Below are 27,113 nucleotides of genomic sequence, written 5' to 3' on the forward strand. Positions count from 1 at the left end.
CTAGTTTAACTACTTAATTAACTAATTTGACCTAGTAAGACACCCAATAATAGTGTCCACGGATCGACCTCCCGGACTTTACCTTAGCTATATTATTACACGATGGGTATACTTGCCTTTTGTGTTTTAGTTTAATTTAGGTGATTTCCTGTAGTAAATAAATATAAAACTGATAGCCGTTTCATACACACCCTCCAGAATACATCAATATGTGTATATATATGTAATAAATAAATTTTACTATTCGCTTACAAAATATTAATATCAAACATTAACAAGATAAAAATTAGCCAAAAGAACACAATACACTTTACGAGATTCTTCCATTACTGTGAAAAAGTGGCAATGTTGAACCATTTACTTGTGATCCAGTCAATTTGGGGTATGTTTTTATCTATAATAGGTTACAAATAAAGCTTTAGCTAAAAAGGAATATGGTCCAAAGTCGTAAAAAGTGTATTTTTAGTGCATATAAGTTCTTAAATTGGTGTACTCATCAAATCAATTAGGATCAAGGGCGGAGATTTCTTAGGGCAGGAGGGGGTCCTCGCCCCTCCAAAAGTTTGAGTAGCTAGTGGGAATTTATAGTCCTCTGAGTTACGGACGTTTGGGCTTTTGAATCAACTAAAACGTAGTCCGTATGAAAGAGATATGACCAAAATAGTGAAGGCTCGTAGAATTTGACTGTTGCCACCGTTTTCGTTATATCTCCTTCAAATAGACTTGAATTAGTTTATTTGAAGGCTCAAATGCTCGTAACTCAAATGACTACAAATTTCATTTTGATTGTTACTTTAAATTAAGTCACGGGTCCTGAAGAGGCCCTTTTCCTATCAGGGATATCACCAACATACTCTAATTTAATATCCTTTACTAAAATCATTTGGTATCTTGATATAATATGTCATGTCCGGCCCCTCCAAAACCATTATTCAAGCTCCGCCACTGATTAAGATGCTGGAACCAGAGCCCTTTAATAGTACTTTGTGGGTGATCTAAATATAATAAGTTCACGTTAGACTTGCATAAAGTAAAAGAAAGTTTTTGCTCATGTAGTATTACAAACACTTTAGAACTAGTAAAAAATTTCCGCCTTTGAGTAAAATATGAGTTTATATGGATTCAACTCAGTTTCTTGGATATGTATTATGTGTAGCCACTTGCTTAGTTATTACATTGTAAGTGAAAATAAAAATATATAAAGTTCCTGTGAATATTAAGCTACTTTAGACTTCATATGGATGGATTGGATATCTTTCGACATTTGTAAGCAATATAGCAAGTTAGTTCCTGTGTAATAGTGTTCTTTTGTATAATGCAAACATAACACAGGAGTAAATGTATATCTCTCAAATGAAAATTTTAGAGAATCAAGGAGAACTACTAATTTACACAACTTTTTAATCTATACACACTTTTGTTACATAAACTTACAGTTTTGGCTCCAGATTAATCTAAAAGTTGAACTTATATAATTATTGTAATTTTTTTATTTTTTTTTGTAAATATATTTAAGGGTAAAATAGATAATCAGGTGTTCATGAATAAAAAACTTGTTTGTGGATCACGTTCCTTTTACTATGTCAATATCATATTACTTTAAGGGCATTTTTGTCTTTTAACATATTAGGTATTTAGAGGGTCCTGGTTACCTGCTGCATCTATTGGCTATTCGAAACGTGGGCAAAATCAGAAAAGTCTATTAATTTGATAACTTATATAATTTTTATTTTTATAACTAATAGAATATTCAGTGAATGCACCGAGCAAAACGTTCACCACCTTTCATACGTTCACCACCTGTAACTCGATCAAGACATCTACCCAATATTTCCGATGTTGATTTTTCTTTAGAATCATCATCCAGTCGAACAAATACTCCAATTCAAATTTTTGACAATCCATCTTTTGAACCCGACTTCACAACTGAGAATCCGGAGGATATTCAAGGACAATTTCAAGATCCTGAACCACTAATCATTCCTCCTGAACCACAAATAGTTAAATCAGAATCTTCTAGTGATTCGGATTCAACAAATTCAATTATGGAAGTAACGGAACCTCAAAGTATGGAAGACCGAATGAGAGCCACACGCACGGGCCAAGGTCACGCCATTAATCAGCCAGATGTTAGAGCATCAGATTTTGAAATCAAAGGACAAATCCTACACATGATCACCAATCAGTGCCAATTTGGTGGTACAACAAAAGAAGATCCAAACGAACATCTTCGAACTTTTAATAGGATTTGTAATCTATTTAAAATCCGAGAAGTTGAGGATGAAACTATTTATCTTATGTTGTTCCCATGGACTTTAAAAGGAGAAGCCAAAGATTGGTTAGAATCGTTACCTGAAGGAACGATTGACTCATGGGATATTTTAGTTGAGAAATTTCTTCAAAGATTCTTTCCGGCATCTAAAGCCGTGAGACTTCAAGGAGAAATTGCCACGTTCGTGCAAAAGCCAAATGAAACGTTATATGAGGCATGGACAAGATTCGGAAGGATGTTGAGAGGATGTCCTCAACACGGTCTAGATACTTTTCAAATAGTACAAATCTTCTATAAAAGCGTAGACATCACCACACGAAAAGACATCGACACAGCAGCTGGTGGTTCCATTATGAAGAAAACTGCAACTGAAGCTCACAAGATCATTGATAACACAGCATCCCACTCTCATGAGTGGCATCAGGAAAAAGATATTTTTCATTCATCTAAAGCGGCTAGAGCCGATTCTAGCCATAACTTTGATTCTGTTTCCCCAAAAATAGATGCTTTCGAGAGACGAATGGAAAAGATGACTAAAGATATTCACGCAATACGAATCAGTTGTGAGCAATGCAGTGGACCACACTTAACGAAAGATTGTAATGTTGAGCAAACGATGGAACAACGAGAGAATGTTTCCTACATAAACCAAAGGCCGGGAAATAATTATCAAAATAATTATCAACCGCCAAGGCCAAACTTTAATCGAAATCAAAACATTCTTTACAATCCAAATGGACCCAATAATAACTCATACAACCAACAAGGTCCGAATAACCAACCAACTCAAAACAACACTTTCAATCAACAAAGACCTGGCTTGTATAAACCACCACAACAAACCGAAGAGAAAAAGTCAAATCTGGAAGAAGTGGTATTTAAGCTAGTTGAATCTCAAACACAATTTATTGAAACTCAAACTCAAACGAATGAGATGTTCGATCAGTCATTTAGAACTCAACAAGCTTCCATTTTGAATCTAGAAAAACAAGTAGGTACTCTTGTTAGATTGATGAGTGAAAGGGAACAAGGAAAGCTACCTAGTAATAATGAAGTAAATCCTCGGAATGAAAATGTTAAGATGGTATCAACAAATTCTGAAAAACCAACACCAGAAGATGGAAAAGTTTTAGATGTGAGTAACAATGAAGAAGTTACAACACCACCACCACCCGAGTATGTAAATCCAGTGGTGGCATCATACAAAACACGCATCCCATTTCCAAGAAAAGGAGTTGAGTATGAGCAAGTGATAGGTAATAAAGTTTGTGATACCTTTGGAAAAAAGAAGAAGAAGAAGAATAAGAAAGTGCAAGGAACAAAAATCGTAGAAGTAAACCCGGTGAAGACAGTTCCACAAAAACCTCCACCTAGGGTAGGTGATCCGGGTGAATTTATTGTTCCTTGTCTACTAAGTGACTGTGTCATGTATGATGCACTAGCAGATTTAGGTGCAAGTGTGAGTGTTATGCCTCTTTCATTATATAAGAGATTAGGAGTAGGTGAGTTAAGTCCAACGGATATGAGTGTTCGACTCCTTGATCAAACCATTAAGCACCCAGTTGGAATTGCTGACAACCTACCCGTTCAAGTAGGTAATTTAACCTTCCTAGTCGAATTCATTGTCATTGACATAGAAGAGGACCCAAACATTCCTCTAATTTTAGGTTGACCATTCTTAGCGTCCACCGGGGCGTTATTTGATATAAGAAAGGGTAGAATGACACTTAGTAATGATGAGAAATTGATCACCTTTATGATTCGAAAGTCTAAATCTCCACCAACCAAAACCGTTGAACCAGCAAAAACGATTGGTAAGAACCATGTTGTTTTACCAACTCCAATGGTAGTGCTCAACAATAATAAAACGCGTAAGTGTGGGAAAAATGAAGTAACACCTAATGATGACCTGATAACAAAGAACCCCGTTGTTGATACGAAATTAAATGATCCCGTTATTAATAGTTCAATGAAGAAACTTATTAAACGAATTCGCGATGCTAGAACCAAAGGGAACTTTAAGTTATGTAACCGGTTAGTATCCAATCTGTCACCTAAAGAAAAGGCGAAATTAGTTGAATTTGTGGATATTACACAAGAATCTGACCAATAGCTTAAAGCAAAAGTCACAGATATGCAAGTTGATTATGGTCCAAGAAAAATTGACGATCAAGTTAATCACAATTTTGACGGTACAGCTACCTAAGTGTGGGGAGATTCAAAATGTTCTAAAAAGAAAATGCTGTCTAGAGTTAGTTGTTCTGTTTTCGTCTAGTTCCGAGAATGGAATCCGATTGGTCTTTTCCACTAGCAGACACTAAATAACTAGTTCTCTCCTCCCATTCTGATTTTTTTTTTGTTTTGTAGGTTTTATATGAAATTAATATGCTTTTTAAATTTAAGTTTTGTGTGATTTTAAAAACAAAAATTTACTTTATTTAATTAAGTTTAAAAAAAACGATTTCTAAAATTCGTCGTGAGTTAAACACTAGGTCATTGAACCGAAATTGCTTTACCCGAGGGCGGAACGACAAATTTGGTTATCATTATTTTTAATTTTATTGATTTAAAGTATGCCAAAAAAATAATATTAGATTTTATAAATTTTTGAAAGTGGGGTAATATACCAAACTTCAAAAATATGTATATATGTTTGTAGTTTATCTTATGTACAAAACAGGGTAAAACAACGCACTTTCAAAGACTGTCATTAAGTTCAGCAAAAGCTACTAATTTTGACGACAAGACGCAAAATATCTGTAACACCCGCGTTTTGGGCCTAGATGAAATGACCATTGTACCTTGGGGTATGGCGTAATTAGTGATTTTTATAATTATATGTTTATAATTATTTGGTTGTTTAGTTGAGACCAGTTTGTGACAAGGGTCACAGAATAGGTTCGTTTGTTGAATTTGGACTCCGTTAGGGCCTCCTAACGAAGTACAAAAGATATCAGATAACTGATAAATACCCGTGTGTTATGGGGTATGGGTTTTTTAACCCATATATAAGCCTGTTTCCAGACTATTCTTCCATTTTCCCCAAAATAAATCAAGTACTCCTTACCTAACATTTATCACTCTCAAACTCTAATCTAATTCAAGTGTGAAATTGGATCAAGAAGCTTTAAGGATTGAATTGTTACTTCTTAGTGATCATCTATCCAGGTTTGTAAGATTGAATCATTGTTTGATTTCTTGATTAAATGGGTTTTTGATAGAAATTAGCTTAAATCTACTTGTTTAATGTATAAAAACATCAATTGATGTTAGAAATAGGTTGTATATATGTTTAGTAACTTTCTTGTGCTTAAAATTTGGTCAAAAACACTTAGAAATCGAGTTTTTGGGGGAAAAAAATCACAAAATCATCGAATTGGTTCGAAACCCAGTTTGCTACAGTACCCGAGTTGCTACAGTGTCACTATTTGGTACAGTACCGAGTTGCTACAGTGTCACTATTTGCTACAGTGTCACTATTTGCTACAGTACCGAATTGCTACAGTGTCGCTATTTGCTACAGCGTCACTGTTTGCTACAGTGTTCGGAAACCACTATTTGCTACAGTACCTTTTATGAAATTGAAACGGGCGTAACTTTCAAAATGTAACTCCGTTTTTGATGAATAAACTATCGTTAGAATCATAATAAAGAATACTTTTCAATGGTAAACTTTTAAGAAACTAGATCAAACTATTTTTGTGTCGAAAAAGGATTTTTAGTGTGTATGTCGTGTTTTGCACGCACCTGTATGCCATTATTGAATGGAGTCATGATGTAGACTCATAAAATTATGAATATATGGTGTTATGACCTAGTTTATAGTATGATTTGATTATACTATTGATTGAGATATGTATATTGACTTCGTTGTGTTGTTCTCAGGTGATAAGAACAAGGAAGAAGCTCAGAAGTAAGATAACTGAGCTGTAGCTGGTAATCGGTGAGTGGGATTATCTCCGGGTGTAGTATAGAGTAGCAAGTTATGCTACTATGTTATACTGTTTTAGTTTCTATGCTTAGTAGATATGTTGTAATAATGATCATTGTAGAGTTGTCATGCTAGTCGTAGGGACAGTTGTTCGTAGTGGTAGTTGCTTAACAGTTGTGTGCACTAGTTGTAGTTGACTGTTGGAACCTATTGTTGTTAGGTTCAGCTCAGAGAGGTCAACCTTGTTGTGGTTGGGTCCAGTTGGCTACTGTTTATTGAGTATAGTACTGAATGACGCATCACATGCGTGTGGATTTACTATACTGGAGATTCAGTAGTAAGGACTTTCGGTAGACGCTAGACTGATCAGCTAGTGGTCGTGTGCTCGTACAAGCCGCCGAGTCTCTAGTTGGAGCATAGTTGCTAGTTGATAGTTGCCAGATGATTAGTTGTTAGTTGACGGTTTCCTGTTATAGATTGTTATAGTTGTTGTAGTTGTACAAGTTGGTACTGTATGCTAGATCTGTTAGATGATTCCATTCACTTAGCCTCGTGCTAACCCCCCTCACCTCCTCCCTTACAGGTTTTGGATATTAGTGCTGGTAGGGACGGGCGTCGGGTTGACGATATGTTTGACAAGACGAACTCTGATGTCTTAACTTTTATAAATATGTAACTAGTTGTTTAACGTAACACCGGTGGTTTGTAATAAGTAACTAGCTAATGATTTGTGATAATCATGTTTGTAATTAACTAAGGGTATTTATGTGAATTAAGACTTCCGCTGTGATTTTAAAAAAAAATCCGGGTGTTACAACTTGGTATCAGAGCATAGGTTTGGCCGCATGTACGTTGTGTTGAATGTCATGTTCCCAAACCTTGTGTTGTGTCAAACATATCTGAGGAGACGGGTTAAGTGAATGTAGGGATTACATGTGTTAGTTGATAGGTACTAACCTGTTTTTCACTAAGAGTTTGTGTGAGATGTTGTGGTAGTGCAGATATGGCAGATAATACAGAAAACGCAACTGGTCCGTCAGCCCTCGGAACATTCAGAGCTCCAGATGAAGACGGGTACGTGTCAGAAGAGGATCCACAGGAATAAATAATAGATTTGAAAATTAAGTTAAAGGAAGCACATGATCGAATAAGGGAATTAGAACAACGTCAAGTAACTGTGAATCCAAGTGGCAGTGTACCGAATCAAATGATTAGTGGGTATCCGGTGCAGTCAAATGTTTATCGGCAAACTGGAAGTGCTTACCAACAACAGCAATGGTTACCACCTCAATATCAGTTTTCTCAACAGTATCAGATGCCACCTCAGTTTAATCAACAGTTCCCAAATCAGATGTGGGGTCCGTATCAGATGCCGATGTTTCAACAACCAAAGAAATATACCTTCAAACAGTTTTTGAATTGTAATCCACCAGAGTACTCAGGAAGTTCTAACCCAACGGTAACCCTTAACTGATTAAGAGAGATAGAAAAGGTTTTTGAGGCCTGTCTGAAATGTCCCGTTCTTATTGATTAAAAACGTTCCATATTAATTGATTTCGTTGCGAGGTTTTGACCTCTATATGAGACGTTTTTCAAAGACTGCATTCATTTTTAAACAAACCATAACCTTTATTTCATCAATAAATGTTTAAAAAGCTTTACGTAGATTATCAAATAATGATAATCTAAAATATCCTGTTTACACACGACCATTCAATAATGGTTTACAATACAAATATGTTACAACAAAATAAGTTTCTTGAATGCAGTTTTTACACAATATCATACAAGCATGGACTCCAAATCTTGTCCTTATTTAAGTATGCGACAGCGGAAGCTCTTAATAATCACCTGAGAATAAACATGCTTAAAACGTCAACAAAAATGTTGGTGAGTTATAGGTTTAACCTATATATATCAAATCGTAACAATAGACCACAAGATTTCATATTTCAATACACATCCCATACATAGAGATAAAAATCATTCATATGGTGAACACCTGGTAACCGACAATAACAAGATGCATATATAAGAATATCCCCATCATTCCGGGACACCCTTCGGATATGATATAAATTTCGAAGTACTAAAGCATCCGATACTTTGGATGGGGTTTGTTAGGCCCAATAGATCTATCTTTAGGATTCGCGTCAATTAGGGTGTCTGTTCCCTAATTCTTAGATTACCAGACTTAATAAAAAGGGGCATATTCGATTTCGATAATTCAACCATAGAATGTAGTTTCACGTACTTGTGTCTATTTTGTAAATCATTTATAAAACCTGCATGTATTCTCATCCCAAAAATATTAGATTTTAAAAGTGGGACTATAACTCACTTTCACAGATTTTTACTTCGTCGGGAAGTAAGACTTGGCCACTGGTTGATTCACGAACCTATAACAATATATACATATATATCAAAGTATGTTCAAAATATATTTACAACACTTTTAATATATTTTGATGTTTTAAGTTTATTAAGTCAGCTGTCCTCGTTAGTAACCTACAACTAGTTGTCCACAGTTAGATGTACAGAAATAAATCGATAAATATTATCTTGAATCAATCCACGACCCAGTGTATACGTATCTCAGTATTGATCACAACTCAAACTATATATATTTTGGAATCAACCTCAACCCTGTATAGCTAACTCCAACATTCACATATAGAGTGTCTATGGTTGTTCCGAAATATATATAGATGTGTCGACATGATAGGTCGAAACATTGTATACGTGTCTATGGTATCTCAAGATTACATAATATATAATACAAGTTGATTAAGTTATGGTTGGAATAGATTTGTTACCAATTTTCACGTAGCTAAAATGAGAAAAATTATCCAATCTTGTTTTACCCATAACTTCTTCATTTTAAATCCGTTTTGAGTGAATCAAATTGCTATGGTTTCATATTGAACTCTATTTTATGAATCTAAACAAAAAAAGTATAGGTTTCTAGTCGGAAAAATAAGTTACAAGTCGTTTTTGTAAAGGTAGTCATTTCAGTCGAAAGAACGACGTCTAGATGACCATTTTAGAAAACATACTTCCACTTTGAGTTTAACCATAATTTTTGGATATAGTTTCATGTTCATAATAAAAATCATTTTCTCAGAATAACAACTTTTAAATCAAAGTTTATCATAGTTTTTAATTAACTAACCCAAAACAGCCCGCGGTGTTACTACGACGGCGTAAATCCGGTTTTACGGTGTTTTTCGTGTTTCCAGGTTTTAAATCATTAAGTTAGCATATCATATAGATATAGAACATGTGTTTAGTTGATTTTAAAAGTCAAGTTAGAAGGATTAACTTTTGTTTTCGAACAAGTTTAGAATTAACTAAACTATGTTCTAGTGATTACAAGTTTAAACATTCGAATAAGATAGCTTTATATGTATGAATCGAATGATGTTATGAACATCATTACTACCTTAAGTTCCTTGGATGAACCTACTGGAAAAGAGAAAAATGGATCTAGCTTCAATGGATCCTTGGATGGCTCAAAGTTCTTGAAGCAAAATCATGACACGAAAACAAGTTCAAGTAAGATCATCACTTGAAATAAGATTGTTATAGTTATAGAAATTGAACCAAAGTTTGAATATGATTATTACCTTGTATTAGAATGATAACCTACTGTAAGAAACAAAGATTTCTTGAGGTTGGATGATCACCTTACAAGATTGGAAGTGAGCTAGCAAACTTGAAAGTATTCTTGATTTTATGAAACTAGAACTTTTGGAATTTATGAAGAACACTTAGAACTTGAAGATAGAACTTGAGAGAGTTCAATTAGATGAAGAAAATTGAAGAATGAAAGTGTTTGTAGGTGTTTTTGGTCGTTGGTGTATGGATTAGATATAAAGGATATGTAATTTTGTTTTCATGTAAATAAGTCATGAATGATTACTCATATTTTTGTAATCTTATGAGATATTTCATGCTAGTTGCCAAATGATGGTTCCCACATGTGTTAGGTGACTCACATGGGCTGCTAAGAGCTGATCATTGGAGTGTATATACCAATAGTACATACATCTAAAAGCTGTGTATTGTACGAGTACGAATACGGGTGCATACGAGTAGAATTGTTGATGAAACTGAACGAGAATGTAATTGTAAGCATTTTTGTTAAGTAGAAGTATTTTGATAAGTGTATTGAAGTCTTTCAAAAGTGTATAAATACATATTAAAACACTACATGTATATACATTTTAACTGAGTCGTTAAGTCATCGTTAGTCGTTACATGTAAGTGTTGTTTTGAAACCTTTAGGTTAACGATCTTGTTAAATGTTGTTAACCCAATGTTTATAATATCAAAAGAGATTTTAAATTATTATATTATCATGATATTATGATGTACGAATATCTCTTAATATGATATATATACATTAAATGTCGTTACAACGATAAACGTTACATATATGTCTCGTTTCAAAATCATTAAGTTAGTAGTCTTGTTTTTACATATGTAGTTCATTGTTAATATAATTAATGATATGTTTACTTATCATAATATCATGTTAACTATATATATAACCATATATATGTCATCATATAGTTTTTTTTTTACAAGTTTTAACGTTCGTGAATCACCGGTCAACTTGGGTGGTCAATTGTCTATATGAAACCTATTTCAATTAATCAAGTCTTAACAAGTTTGATTGCTTAACATGTTGGAAACATTTAATCATGTAAACATCAATCTCAATTAATATATATAAACATGGAAAAGTTCGGGTCACTACAGTACCTACCCGTTAAATAAATTTCGTCCCGAAATTTTAAGCTGTTGAAGGTGTTGACGAATCTTCTGGAAATAGATGCGGGTATTTCTTCTTCATCTGATCTTCACGCTTCCAGGTGAACTCGGGTCCTCTACGAGCATTCCATCGAACCTTAACAATTGGTATCTTGTTTTGCTTAAGTCTTTTAACCTCACGATCCATTATTTCGACGGGTTCTTCGATGAATTGGAGTTTTTCGTTGATTTGGATTTCATCTAACGGAATAGTGAGATCTTCTTTAGCAAAGCATTTCTTCAAATTCGAGACGTGGAAAGTGTTATGTACAGCCGCGAGTTGTTGAGGTAACTCAAGTCGGTAAGCTACTGGTCCGACACGATCAATAATCTTGAATGGTCCAATATACCTTGGATTTAATTTCCCTCGTTTACCAAATCGAACAACGCCTTTCCAAGGTGAAACTTTAAGCATGACCATCTCTCCAATTTCAAATTCTATATCTTTTCTTTTAATGTCAGCGTAGCTCTTTTGTCGACTTTGGGCGGTTTTCAACCGTTGTTGAATTTGGATGATCTTCTCGGTAGTTTCTTGTATAATCTCCGGACCCGTAATCTGTCTATCCCCCACCTCACTCCAACAAATCGGAGACCTGCACTTTCTACCATAAAGTGCTTCAAACGGCGCCATCTCAATGCTTGAATGGTAGCTGTTGTTGTAGGAAAATTCTGCTAACGGTAGATGTCGATCCCAACTGTTTCCGAAATCAATAACACATGCTCGTAGCATGTCTTCAAGCGTTTGTATCGTCCTTTCGCTCTGCCCATCAGTTTGTGGATGATAGGCAGTACTCATGTCTAGACGAGTTCCTAATGCTTGCTGTAATGTCTGCCAGAATCTTGAAATAAATCTGCCATCCCTATCAGAGATAATAGAGATTGGTATTCCATGTCTGGAGACGACTTCCTTCAAATACAGTCGTGCTAACTTCTCCATCTTGTCATCTTCTCTTATTGGTAGGAAGTGTGCTGATTTGGTGAGACGATCAACTATTACCCAAATAGTATCAAAACCACTTGCAGTCCTTGGCAATTTAGTGATGAAATCCATGGTAATGTTTTCCCATTTCCATTCCGGGATTTCGGGTTGTTGAAGTAGACCTGATGGTTTCTGATGCTCAGCTTTGACCTTAGAACACGTCAAACATTCTCCTACGTATTTAGCAACATCGGCTTTCATACCCGGCCACCAAAAATGTTTCTTGAGATCCTTGTACATCTTCCCCGTTCCAGGATGTATTGAGTATCTGGTTTTATGAGCTTCTCTAAGTACCATTTCTCTCATATCTCCAAATTTTGGTACCCAAATCCTTTCAGCCCTATACCGGGTTCCGTCTTCCCGAATATTAAGATGCTTCTCCGATCCTTTGGGTATTTCATCCTTTAAATTTCCCTCTTTTAAAACTCCTTGTTGCGCCTTCTTTATTTGAGTAGTAATGTTATTATGAATCATTATATTCATAGATTTTACTCGAATGGGTTCTCTATCCTTCCTGCTCAAGGCATCGGCTACTACATTTGCCTTCCCCGGGTGGTAACGAATCTCAAAATCGTAATCATTCAATAATTCAATCCACCTACGCTGCCTCATATTCAGTTGTTTCTGATTAAATATGTGTTGAAGACTTTTGTGGTCGGTATATATAATACTTTTGACCCCATATAAGTAGTGCCTCCAAGTCTTTAATGCAAAAACAACCGCGCCTAATTCCAAATCATGCGTCGTATAATTTTGTTCGTGAATCTTCAATTGTCTAGATGCATAAGCAATCACCTTCGTTCGTTGCATTAATACACAACCGAGACCTTGCTTTGATGCGTCACAATAAATCACAAAATCATCATTCCCTTCAGGCAATGACAATATAGGTGCCGTAGTTAGCTTTTTCTTCAATAACTGAAACGCTTTCTCTTGTTCATCATTCCATTCAAATTTCTTCCCTTTATGCGTTAATGCAGTCAAGGGTTTTGCTATTCTGGAAAAGTCTTGGATGAACCTTCTGTAGTAACCAGCTAGTCCTAAAAACTGGCGTATGTGTTTCGGAGTTTTCGGGGTTTCCCACTTTTCAACAGTTTCTATCTTTGCCGGATCCACCTTAATACCTTCTTTGTTCACTATGTGACCAAGGAATTGAACTTCTTCCAACCAAAATGCACACTTTGAAAACTTAGCGTACAATTCTTCCTTCCTCAATACTTCTAACACCTTTCTCAAATGTTCACCGTGTTGTTGGTCATTCTTTGAGTAAATAAGTATGTCATCAATGAAAACAATGACAAACTTGTCAAGGTATGGTCCACACACTCAGTTCATAAGGTCCATGAACACAGCTGGTGCATTAGTTAAACCAAACGGCATGACCATAAACTCGTAATGACCGTAACGTGTTCTGAAAGCAGTCTTTGGAATATCATCTTCTTTCACCCGCATTTGATGATACCCGGAACGTAAGTCAATCTTTGAATAAACAGACGAGCCTTGTAGTTGATCAAATAAGTCGTCGATTCTCGGTAGTGGGTAGCGGTTCTTGATGGTAAGTTTGTTCAACTCTCGGTAATCGATACACAACCTGAATGTACCATCTTTCTTCTTGACAAACAAAACAGGAGCTCCCCACGGTGATGTGCTTGGTCGAATGAAACCATGCTCTAAAAGTTCTTGTAATTGGCTTTGCAGTTCTTTCATCTCGCTGGGTGCGAGTCTGTAAGGAGCACGAGCTATTGGTGCAGCTCCTGGTACAAGATCTATTTGAAATTCAACGGATCGATGTGGGGGTAATCCTGGTAATTCTTTCGGAAATACATCGGGAAATTCTTTTGCAATGGGAACATCATTGATGCTCTTTTCTTCAGTTTGTACTTTCTCGACGTGTGCTAGAACAGCATAGCAACCTTTTCTTATTAGTTTTTGTGCCTTCAAATTACTAATAAGATGTAGCTTCGTGTTGCCCTTTTCTCCGTACACCATTAAGGGTTTTCCTTTTTCTCGTATAATGCGAATTGCATTTTTGTAACAAACGATCTCCGCTTTCACTTCTTTCAACCAGTCCATACCGATTATCACATCAAAACTCCCTAACTCTACTGGTATCAAATCAATCTTAAATGTTTCGCTAACCAGTTTAATTTCTCGATTCCGACATATATTATCTGCTGAAATTAATTTACCATTTGCTAATTCGAGTAAAAATTTACTATCCAAAGGCGTCAATGGACAACTTAATTTAGCACAAAAATCTCTACTCATATAGCTTCTATCCGCACCCGAATCAAATAAAACGTAAGCAGATTTATTGTCAATAAGAAACGTACCCGTAACAAGCTCCGGGTCTTCCTGTGCCTCTACCGCATTAATATTGAAAACTCTTCCACGGCCTTGTCCATTCGTGTTCTCCTGGTTCGGGCAATTTCTAATAATGTGGCCTGGTTTTCCACATTTATAACAAACTACATTGGCATAACTTGCTCCGACACTACTTGCTCCGCCATTACTCGTTCTGACACCATTTGTTCCTTTCGTTCTATTAACCCCTGGTCCGTAGACCTCACACTTCGCCGCGCTATGACCATTTCTTTTACACTTGTTGCAAAATTTGGTGCAGAACCCCGAGTGATTCTTTTCACACCTTTGGCATAGTTGCTTCTGATTGTTGTTGTTGTTGCGGTTATTATTGTTGTTGGGATGATTGTTGTAGTTGCTGTTGTTGTTGTTGTTGTTGTTGTTGGGCCGTTTGTTGTAGTTGCGATTGATGTTACGATTGTTGGGATAATTGTTGCGATTATTGTTGTAATTGCTGTTGTTGTTGTTGTATTGGTGATTCTTATCACCGTTTTCCTCCCACTTTCTTTTGACTTGCTTCACATTGGCCTCTTCAGCAGTCTGTTCTTTAATTCTTTCTTCAATCTGGTTCACTAGTTTGTGAGCCATTCTACATGCCTGTTGTATGGAGGCGGGCTCGTGTGAACTTATATCTTCTTGGATTCTTTCCGGTAATCCTTTCACAAACGCGTCGATCTTCTCTTCCTCATCTTCGAATGCTCCCGGACACAATAGGCACAATTCTGTGAATCGTCTTTCGTACGTGGTAATATCAAATCCTTGGGTTCGTAACCCTCTAAGTTCTGTCTTGAGCTTATTGACCTCGGTTCTGGGACGGTACTTCTCGTTCATCAAGTGCTTGAATGCTGACCACGGTAGTGCGTACGCATCATCTTGTCCCACTTGCTCTAGATAGGTATTCCACCATGTTAACGCAGAACCTGTGAAGGTATGCGTAGCGTATTTCACTTTGTCCTCTTCAGTACACTTACTTATGGCAAACACCGATTCAACCTTCTCGGTCCACCGTTTCAATCCGATCGGTCCTTCGGTTCCATCAAATTCCAAAGGTTTGCAGGCAGTGAATTCTTTGTAGGTGCATCCTACACGATTTCCTGTACTGCTAGATCCAAGGTTATTGTTGGTATGTAGCGCAGCCTGTACTGCGGCTATGTTTGAAGCTAGAAAAGTACGGAATTCCTCTTCATTCATATTCACGGTGTGTCGAGTAGTCGGTGCCATTTCCTTCAAAATAGTTAAATGGAACAAGTTAATCATACAGAATATTAAGAGTAGTTAATAGTATTTCGTAGCATAATATGAACTCATTTATAAAAGCTTTTTCTTCATATTAGCGTTTTATAAGTTTAAATTCGGGTAGTACCTACCCGTTAAGTTCATACTTAGTAGCTAATATACAATTCAACTACTACAATTCTATATGAAAAACTGATTATAATAATATTTCGCGTTCAAACTTTTATACAATATTTTACAAACTTACAATACCGCTTATTTTACATAAAGCATGAAATATAGCACACAATAACTTTGATACAAGATAGTTGTGAAGACAATTCTAGCTAGTACACAAGTCGTTCAGCAAAGGCAATAAAGACACGTAATTCATACGTCCAGAAACAAGTCATGCATTCTGGTTTTACTAGGACTACTTCCCATCCTTGGTCTTGTGCAACATAACCGTTATGGCCGTTGATAAGACAGCGTGTTGTAACGTCATCAAAGGGACGAGGGTTACGTAATGTCCAACAGTCCCGTAATAATCTAAAAACCTCATTTCTTACCCCAATTACCGACTCCGTCACTTGTGGAAATGTTTTGTTTAATAGTTGTAGCCCGATGTTCTTGTTCTCACTTTGGTAAGAAGCGAACATTACTAATCCGTAAGCATAACATGCTTCTTTATGTTGCATGTTAGCCGCTTTTTCTAAATCACGAAGTCCAATATTCGGATATATTGAGTCAAAATAATTTCTTAACCCGTTGCGTAAAATAGCATTTGGGTTCCCCGCAATATATGCGTCAAAGTAAACACATCGTAACTTATGGGTTTCCCAATGTGATATCCCCCATCTTTCAAACGAAAGTCTCTTATAAACCAAGACATTCTTGGAACGTTCTTCGAATGTCTTACAAACTGATCTCGCCTTAAATAGTTGTGCCGAAGAATTCTGGCCGACTCTAGACAAGATTTCATCAATCATGTCTCCGGGTAGGTCTCTTAAAATATTGGGTTGTCTATCCATTTTGTGTTTTTAAACTGTAAAATAGACAAGAGTTAGATTCATAAAAAAAATACTTATTAATACAAGCAATTTTTACATATATCATAAAGCATAAGAACACTATATTCCATATATTACACCACACGAATACAACTATCTTATTCCGACTCGCTCGTTTCTTCTTCTTCGGTTTTGGTTCGTTTTGCCAAGTTTCTAGGGATATATGATGTTCCCCTAATACGAGCCGTCGTTGTCCACATTGGTTTAGAAAAACCTGGTGGTTTAGAGGTTCCCGGGTCATTGTTACAACTTAAGGACTTCGGGGGTTGACGATACATATAAAGTTCATCGGGGTTGGAATTAGATTTCTCTATTTTTATGCCCTTTCCCTTATTATTTTCTTTTGCCTTTTTAAATTCAGTTGGGGTAATTTCTATAACATCATCGGAATTCTCGTCGGAATCCGATTCATCGGAGAATTGGTAATCCTCCCAATATTTTGCTTCCTTGGCGGAAACACCATTGACCATAATTAACTTTGGTCGGTTGGTTGAGGATTTTCTTTTACTTAACCGTTTTATTATTTCCCCCACCGGTTCTATTTCTTCATCCGGTTCCGATTCTTCTTCCGGTTCCGATTCTTCTTCCGGTTCCGACTCTTCTTCCGGTTCCTCTTCGGGAACTTGTGAATCAGTCCACAAATCATTCCAATTTACATTTGACTCTTCATTATTATTAGGTGAGTCAATGGGACTTGTTCTAGAGGTAGACATCTATCACATAATATCAAACACGTTAAGAGATTAATATATCACATAATATTCATATGTTAAAAATATATAGTTTCCAACAAAAATGTTAAGCAATCATTTTTAAAGAAAACACGGTCGAAGTCCAGACTCACTAATGCATCCTAACAAACTCGATAAGACACACTAATTCAAATTTTCTGGTTCTCTAAGACCAACGCTCGGATACCAACTGAAATGTCCCGTTCTTATTGATTAAAAACGTTCCATATTAATTGATTTCGTTGCGAGGTTTTGACCTCTATATGAGACGTTTTTCAAAGACTGCATTCATTTTTAAACAAACCATAACCTTTATTTCATCAATAAAGGTTTAAAAAGCTTTACGTAGATTATCAAATAATGATAATCTAAAATATCCTGTTTACACACGACCATTCAATAATGGTTTACAATACAAATATGTTACAACAAAATAAGTTTCTTGAATGCAGTTTTTACACAATATCATACAAGCATGGACTCCAAATCTTGTCCTTATTTAAGTATGCGACAGCGGAAGCTCTTAATAATCACCTGAGAATAAACATGCTTAAAACGTCAACAAAAATGTTGGTGAGTTATAGGTTTAACCTATATATATCAAATCGTAACAATAGACCACAAGATTTCATATTTCAATACACATCCCATACATAGAGATAAAAATCATTCATATGGTGAACACCTGGTAACCGACAATAACAAGATGCATATATAAGAATATCCCCATCATTCCGGGACACCCTTCGGATATGATATAAATTTCGAAGTACTAAAGCATCCGATACTTTGGATGGGGTTTGTTAGGCCCAATAGATCTATCTTTAGGATTCGCGTCAATTAGGGTGTCTGTTCCCTAATTCTTAGATTACCAGACTTAATAAAAAGGGGCATATTCGATTTCGATAATTCAACCATAGAATGTAGTTTCACGTACTTGTGTCTATTTTGTAAATCATTTATAAAACCTGCATGTATTCTCATCCCAAAAATATTAGATTTTAAAAGTGGGACTATAACTCACTTTCACAGATTTTTACTTCGTCGGGAAGTAAGACTTGGCCACTGGTTGATTCACGAACCTATAACAATATATACATATATATCAAAGTATGTTCAAAATATATTTACAACACTTTTAATATATTTTGATGTTTTAAGTTTATTAAGTCAGCTGTCCTCGTTAGTAACCTACAACTAGTTGTCCACAGTTAGATGTACAGAAATAAATCGATAAATATTATCTTGAATCAATCCACGACCCAGTGTATACGTATCTCAGTATTGATCACAACTCAAACTATATATATTTTGGAATCAACCTCAACCCTGTATAGCTAACTCCAACATTCACATATAGAGTGTCTATGGTTGTTCCGAAATATATATAGATGTGTCGACATGATAGGTCGAAACATTGTATACGTGTCTATGGTATCTCAAGATTACATAATATATAATACAAGTTGATTAAGTTATGGTTGGAATAGATTTGTTACCAATTTTCACGTAGCTAAAATGAGAAAAATTATCCAATCTTGTTTTACCCATAACTTCTTCATTTTAAATCCGTTTTGAGTGAATCAAATTGCTATGGTTTCATATTGAACTCTATTTTATGAATCTAAACAAAAAAAGTATAGGTTTCTAGTCGGAAAAATAAGTTACAAGTCGTTTTTGTAAAGGTAGTCATTTCAGTCGAAAGAACGACGTCTAGATGACCATTTTAGAAAACATACTTCCACTTTGAGTTTAACCATAATTTTTGGATATAGTTTCATGTTCATAATAAAAATCATTTTCTCAGAATAACAACTTTTAAATCAAAGTTTATCATAGTTTTTAATTAACTAACCCAAAACAGCCCGCGGTGTTACTACGACGGCGTAAATCCGGTTTTACGGTGTTTTTCGTGTTTCCAGGTTTTAAATCATTAAGTTAGCATATCATATAGATATAGAACATGTGTTTAGTTGATTTTAAAAGTCAAGTTAGAAGGATTAACTTTTGTTTTCGAACAAGTTTAGAATTAACTAAACTATGTTCTAGTGATTACAAGTTTAAACCTTCGAATAAGATAGCTTTATATGTATGAATCGAATGATGTTATGAACATCATTACTACCTTAAGTTCCTTGGATGAACCTACTGGAAAAGAGAAAAATGGATCTAGCTTCAATGGATCCTTGGATGGCTCAAAGTTCTTGAAGCAAAATCATGACACGAAAACAAGTTCAAGTAAGATCATCACTTGAAATAAGATTGTTATAGTTATAGAAATTGAACCAAAGTTTGAATATGATTATTACCTTGTATTAGAATGATAACCTACTGTAAGAAACAAAGATTTCTTGAGGTTGGATGATCACCTTACAAGATTGGAAGTGAGCTAGCAAACTTGAAAGTATTCTTGATTTTATGAAACTAGAACTTTTGGAATTTATGAAGAACACTTAGAACTTGAAGATAGAACTTGAGAGAGTTCAATTAGATGAAGAAAATTGAAGAATGAAAGTGTTTGTAGGTGTTTTTGGTCGTTGGTGTATGGATTAGATATAAAGGATATGTAATTTTGTTTTCATGTAAATAAGTCATGAATGATTACTCATATTTTTGTAATCTTATGAGATATTTCATGCTAGTTGCCAAATGATGGTTCCCACATGTGTTAGGTGACTCACATGGGCTGCTAAGAGCTGATCATTGGAGTGTATATACCAATAGTACATACATCTAAAAGCTGTGTATTGTACGAGTACGAATACGGGTGCATACGAGTAGAATTGTTGATGAAACTGAACGAGAATGTAATTGTAAGCATTTTTGTTAAGTAGAAGTATTTTGATAAGTGTATTGAAGTCTTTCAAAAGTGTATAAATACATATTAAAACACTACATGTATATACATTTTAACTGAGTCGTTAAGTCATCGTTAGTCGTTACATGTAAGTGTTGTTTTGAAACCTTTAGGTTAACGATCTTGTTAAATGTTGTTAACCCAATGTTTATAATATCAAAAGAGATTTTAAATTATTATATTATCATGATATTATGATGTACGAATATCTCTTAATATGATATATATACATTAAATGTCGTTACAACGATAAACGTTACATATATGTCTCGTTTCAAAATCATTAAGTTAGTAGTCTTGTTTTTACATATGTAGTTCATTGTTAATATAATTAATGATATGTTTACTTATCATAATATCATGTTAACTATATATATAACCATATATATGTCATCATATAGTTTTTTTTTACAAGTTTTAACGTTCGTGAATCACCGGTCAACTTGGGTGGTCAATTGTCTATATGAAACCTATTTCAATTAATCAAGTCTTAACAAGTTTGATTGCTTAACATGTTGGAAACATTTAATCATGTAAACATCAATCTCAATTAATATATATAAACATGGAAAAGTTCGGGTCACTACACTGTCAGTGCGAACCAGAATTACAGGTTATTTATGCTAGTCGAATGTTGAAAAATAGGGCAATGGTTTGGTGGGATACGGTTATTTATAGTATACCGAAAGAGCAAGTGAACATGATTACTTGGGAACAATTTTATAGTAAAGTTTGTGAGCAGTATTGTTCGTCTTATGACCTCAATCGAATTAAGACGGAATTTCTGGCAATGAAAATGACACCTCAGATGACGATAGATGAGGTGATTGAGCAGTATATGGATAAATTAAGGTTTGTGCAACAGTGGGTTCTAGATGAGCAGTCCAGAATTCAGCACTTTGTTAACATAATTTTACCAGAGTACAGAACAATAGTTAGGATGGCGACGACGTTATCGCAAGCGTTTGTTATGGCCAAGATGGTAGAGGATGATGTCAGAGCAGCAAGGAATAGAATAGTAGGTTATGAGATGTCACAACAAGATCAGGCGATGAGTCATTAGGACTCTAGGTCAAAGAAGTCTGTTAAGTTGAAACATAAGAGTGGGTCAGAACAGAGTGGGTCAGCATCAAGTCAAAATTCTTGGTGTTATAGTTGCAGATCATCTCATAGTGGTCCTTGTTCAGATTCAACCAAAAGATGTTTGAGATGTGGTATTGTGGGACACGAGATTCGGATGTGTTCGTTCCAAGAGGATGTATGTTGGAGATGTCATCAAGTAGGGCATAGGTCAGCTCAGTGTCCGTATGTAAGAGGATCAAGTTCTGGGACGGGGCCAGGAGCGCAGTCGGGATCAGTAGGTGGATCTTCTAGTTCTCCAGGTGGGCAGAAAAGAAAGAATCCACCTACGGAAACAGCAAGAGCTTATCAGATGGTTGCAGATGCAGATGTTGAATATGATGTGAATACGGGTATGCTTCAAAATCCTCGTATTGTTTAGTTATATACATGTATATGATTGGGTGTATATATATGTGTGGTAGATTAGTAGATCTTGATAGTAGTGTAAGATTTATTTTGTTGCATTATGTTGTTTATGTTTTGGTTGCTACCCTTCTGTGCCATGTGGGGTAAGGGTGACCCTTAGGTTGACTTTTTGGGATTGAGAACCGTGACTTGGATAGAGATGCGTTGAGTATGTTTGTGTAGTGGACTTTTGGACGACATGAAGTTGTTGGATAGTGGCATGAGTATGATTGTTATGACGGTATTTCCTAAGCTTGTTGGATGTATGATCTGGTTGATAGATTAAATTTGGATGATTGATAGACAAGGTTTGAGTAACTATGATTGGACAGATGTTGTGATTAATTAGTCATAAAGTAGTTAAATTAATTACCGATGCTTATTGAGGAAATTGATTGGACATAAGTTAGTGAATGAGACAAGTAGAATTTTTCCGTTACGAGCAACTCAGAATGAAGGTATGATTTAGGATAATATGCTTGTGTCTGGCCAACAGAAGTATATTGTGATATATCATACGGAATTTCTGGGAAGCTGAAGGAAAATTAGGCGGCCTGTGCTATATTGGATTGTGATGTGACTGGATATGAGACGAATAACCTGTGAAGTTCTGTTGACTTACAAGACAATTTCGTGGACCTAGGTATAGATTTTAGCATGATGACTAATTCTATTGCCTAAGCTTTGGATAATTGGGAAAAATGGACTGTATAAAGAGTTGAATTGGATGACAGATCGTGAAATTTATGATGCGGAATGGCGAAGAAACACGAATTTGACTCTGATTATTTGACTTGATCGTGTAATTTGTGGGCTTAAGTGGATTAACGGAGGTTGATCAACGAAGATTGTGACAAGTTATTTGGTATCGGGAGTGTATTGACGTCAGGAATCTCATTTCCCTATGCAATTGTGGTGGATATTGTCGGTATCGGGGATAAGATCGATAAAGTTAACCGTGTGTTTTGGCGGTGCGAGTAACAATTTTTTTGGGTTTGTTAACCATAGTTGACCCGATTCCGAGGACGGAATCTCTTTTAAGGAGGGTAGATTTGTAACACCCGCGTTTTGGGCCTAGATGAAATGACCATTGTACCTTGGGGTATGGCGTAATTAGTGATTTTTATAATTATATGTTTATAATTATTTGGTTGTTTAGTTGAGACCAGTTTGTGACAAGGGTCACAGAACAGGTTCGTTTGTTGAATTTGGACTCCGTTAGGGCCTCCTAACGAAGTACGAAAGATATCAGATAACTGATAAATACCCGTGTGTTATGGAGTATGGGTTTTTTAACCCATATATAAGCCTGTTTCCAGACTATTCTTTCATTTTCCCCAAAATAAATCAAGTACTCCTTACCTAACATTTATCACTCTCAAACTCTAATCTAATTCAAGTGTGGAATTGGATCAAAAAGCTTTAAGGATTGAATTGTTACTTCTTAGTGATCATCTATCCAGGTTTGTAAGATTGAATCATTGTTTGATTTCTTGATTAAATGGGTTTTTGATAGAAATTAGCTTAAATCTACTTGTTTAATGTATAAAAACATCAATTGATGTTAGAAATAGGTTGTATATATGTTTAGTAACTTTCTTGTGCTTAAAATTTGGTCAAAAACACTTAGAAATCGAGTTTTTAGGTGAAAAAAATCACAAAATCGTCGAATTGGTTCGAAACCCAGTTTGCTACAGTACCCGAGTTGCTACAGTGTCACTATTTGGTACATTACCGAGTTGCTACAGTGTCACTATTTGCTACAGTGTCACTATTTGCTACAATTTCACTATTTGCTACAGTACCGATGTAGTGACCCGAACTTTTCCATGTTTATATATATTAATTGAGATTGATATTTACATGATTAAATGTTTCCAACATGTTAAGCAATCAAACTTCTTAAGACTTGATTAATTGAAATATGTTTCATATAGACAATTGACCACCCAAGTTGACCGGTGATTCACGAACGTTAAAACTTGTAAAAACTATATGATGACATATATATGGATATATATATATAGTTAACATGATACTATGATAAGTAAACATATCATTAAGTATATTAACAATGAACTACATATGTAAAAACAAGACTACTAACTTAATGATTTTTAAACGAGACATATATGTAACGATTATCGTTGTAAAGACGTTTAATGTATATATATCATATTAAGAGATATTCATACATGATAATATCATGATAATATAATAATTTAAAATCTCATTTGATATTATAAACATTGGGTTAACAACATTTAACAAGATCGTTAACCTAAAGGTTTCAAAACAACACTTACATGTAACGACTAACGATGACTTAACGACTCAGTTAAAATGTATATACATGTAGTGTTTTAATATGTATTTATACACTTTTGAAAGACTTCAATACACTTATCAAAATACTTCTACTTAACAAAAATGCTTACAATTACATCCTCATTCAGTTTCATCAACAATTCTACTCGTATGCACCCGTATTCGTACTCGTACAATACACAGCTTTTAGATGTATGTACTATTGGTATATACACTCCAATGATCAGCTATTAGCAGCCCATGTGAGTCACCTAACACATGTGGGAACCATCATTTGGCAACTAGCATGAAATATCTCATAAAATTACAAAAATATGAGTAATCATTCATGACTTATTTACATGAAAACAAAATTACATATCCTTTATATCTAATCCATACACCAACGACCAAAAATACCTACAAACACTTTCATTCTTCAATTTTCTTCATCTAATTGATCTCTCTCAAGTTCTATCTTCAAGTTCTAAGTGTTCTTCATATATTCTACAAGTTCTAGTTACATAAAATCAAGAATACTTTCAAGTTTGCTAGCTCACTTCCAATCTTGTAAGGTGATCATCCAACCTCAAGAAATCTTTGTTTCTTACAGTAGGTTATCATTCTAATACAAGGTAATAATCATATTCAAACTTTGGTTCAATTTCTATAACTATAACAATCTTATTTCAAGTGATGTGTAGTGACCCGAACTTTTCCATGTTTATATATATTAATTGAGATTGATATTTACATGATTAAATGTTTCCAACATGTTAAGCAATCAAACTTGTTAAGACTTGATTAATTGAAATATGTTTCATATAGACAATTGACCACCCAAGTTGACCGGTGATTCACGAACGTTAAAACTTGTAAAAACTATATGATGACATATATATGGATATATATATAGTTAACATGATACTATGATAAGTAAACATATCATTAAGTATATTAACAATGAACTACATATGTAAAAACAAGGCTACTAACTTAATGATTTTTAAACGAGACATATATGTAACGATTATCGTTGTAAAGACATTTAATATATATATATCATACTAAGAGATATTCATACATGATAATATCATGATAATATAATAATTTAAAATATCATTTGATATCATAAACATTGGGTTAACAACATTTAACAAGATCGTTAACCTAAAGGTTTCAAAACAACACTTACATGTAACGACTAACGATGACTTAACGACTCAGTTAAAATGTATATACACGTAGTGTTTTAATATGTATTTATACACTTTTTAAAGACTTCAATACACTTATCAAAATACTTCTACTTAACAAAAATGCTTACAATTACATCCTCGTTCAGTTTCATCAACAATTCTACTCGTATGCACCCGTATTCGTACTCGTACAATACACAACTTTTAGATGTATGTACTATTGGTATATACACTCTAATGATCAGCTCTTAGCAGCCCATGTGAGTCACCTAACACTTGTGGGAACCATCATTTGGCAACTAGCATGAAATATCTCATAAAATTACAAAAATATGAGTAATCATTCATGACTTATTTACATGAAAACAAAATTACATATCCTTTATATCTAATCCATACACCAACGACCAAAAACACCTACAAACACTTTCATTCTTCAATTTTCTTCATCTAATTGATCTCTCTCAAGTTCTATCTTCAAGTTCTAAGTGTTCTTCATATATTCTACAAGTTCTAGTTACATAAAATCAAGAATACTTTCAAGTTTGCTAGCTCACTTCCAATCTTGTAAGGTGATCATCCAACCTCAAGAAATCTTTGTTTCTTACAGTAGGTTATCATTCTAATAAAAGGTAATAATCATATTCAAACTTTGGTTCAATTTCTATAACTATAACAAACTTATTTCAAGTGATGATCTTACTTGAACTTGTTTTCGTGTCATGATTCTGCTTCAAGAACTTCGAGCCATCCAAGGATCCATTGAAGCTAGATCTATTTTTCTATTTTCCAGTAGGTTTATCCAAGGAACTTAAGGTAGTAATGATGTTCATAACATCATTTGATTCATACATATAAAGCTATCTTATTCGAAGGTTTAAACTTGTAATCACTAGAACATAGTTTAGTTAATTCTAAACTTGTTCGCAAACAAAAGTTAATCCTTCTAACTTGACTTTTAAAATCAACTAAACACATGTTCTATATCTATATGATATGCTAACTTAATGGTTTAAAACCTGGAAACACGAAAAACACCGTAAAACCGGATGTACGCCGTCGTAGTAACACCGCGGGCTGTTTTGGGTTAGTTAATTAAAAACTATGATAAACTTTGATTTAAAAGTTGTTATTCTGAGAAAATGATTTTTATTATGAACATGAAACTATATCCAAAAATTATGGTTAAACTCAAAGTGGAAGTATGTTTTTCTAAAATGGTCATCTAGACGTCGTTCTTTCGACTGAAATGACTACCTTTACAAAAACGACTTGTAACTTATTTTTCCGACTATAAACCTATACTTTTTCTGTTTAGATTCATAAAATAGAGTTCAATATGAAACCATAGCAATTTGATTCACTCAAAACGGATTTAAAATGAAGAAGTTATGGGTAAAACAAGATTGGATAATTTTTCTCATTTTAGCTACGTGAAAATTGGTAACAAATCTATTCCAACCATAACTTAATCAACTTGTATTGTATATTATGTAATCTTGAGATACCATAGACACGTATACAATGTTTCGACCTATCATGTCGACACATCTATATATATTTCGGAACAACCATAGACACTCTATATGTGAATGTTGGAGTTAGCTATACAGGGTTGAGGTTGATTCCAAAATATATATAGTTTGAGTTGTGATCAATACTGAGATACGTATACACTGGGTCGTGGATTGATTCAAGATAATATTTATCGATTTATTTCTGTACATCTAACTGTGGACAACTAGTTGTAGGTTACTAACGAGGACAGCTGACTTAATAAACTTAAAACATCAAAATATATTAAAAGTGTTGTAAATATATTTTGAACATACTTTGATATATATGTATA

At 34.6% G+C, this 27,113-nt stretch overlaps 1 non-coding gene across 1 annotated transcript; it reads right to left on the minus strand.

The window, feature by feature from the left end:
• Positions 1–2,429: 2,429 nt before the first annotated feature.
• On the minus strand, positions 2,430–2,536 carry LOC139879073 (small nucleolar RNA R71). Its single transcript, XR_011769925.1, has one exon. It is a non-coding gene; the product is annotated as a small nucleolar RNA R71 (small nucleolar RNA).
• Between the last annotated feature and the right edge of the window lie 24,577 nt (positions 2,537–27,113).

The sequence above is a fragment of the Rutidosis leptorrhynchoides genome, chromosome 11 (genome assembly GCF_046630445.1).
Source record: "Rutidosis leptorrhynchoides isolate AG116_Rl617_1_P2 chromosome 11, CSIRO_AGI_Rlap_v1, whole genome shotgun sequence".
Classification (NCBI taxonomy): Eukaryota; Viridiplantae; Streptophyta; class Magnoliopsida; order Asterales; family Asteraceae; genus Rutidosis; species Rutidosis leptorrhynchoides.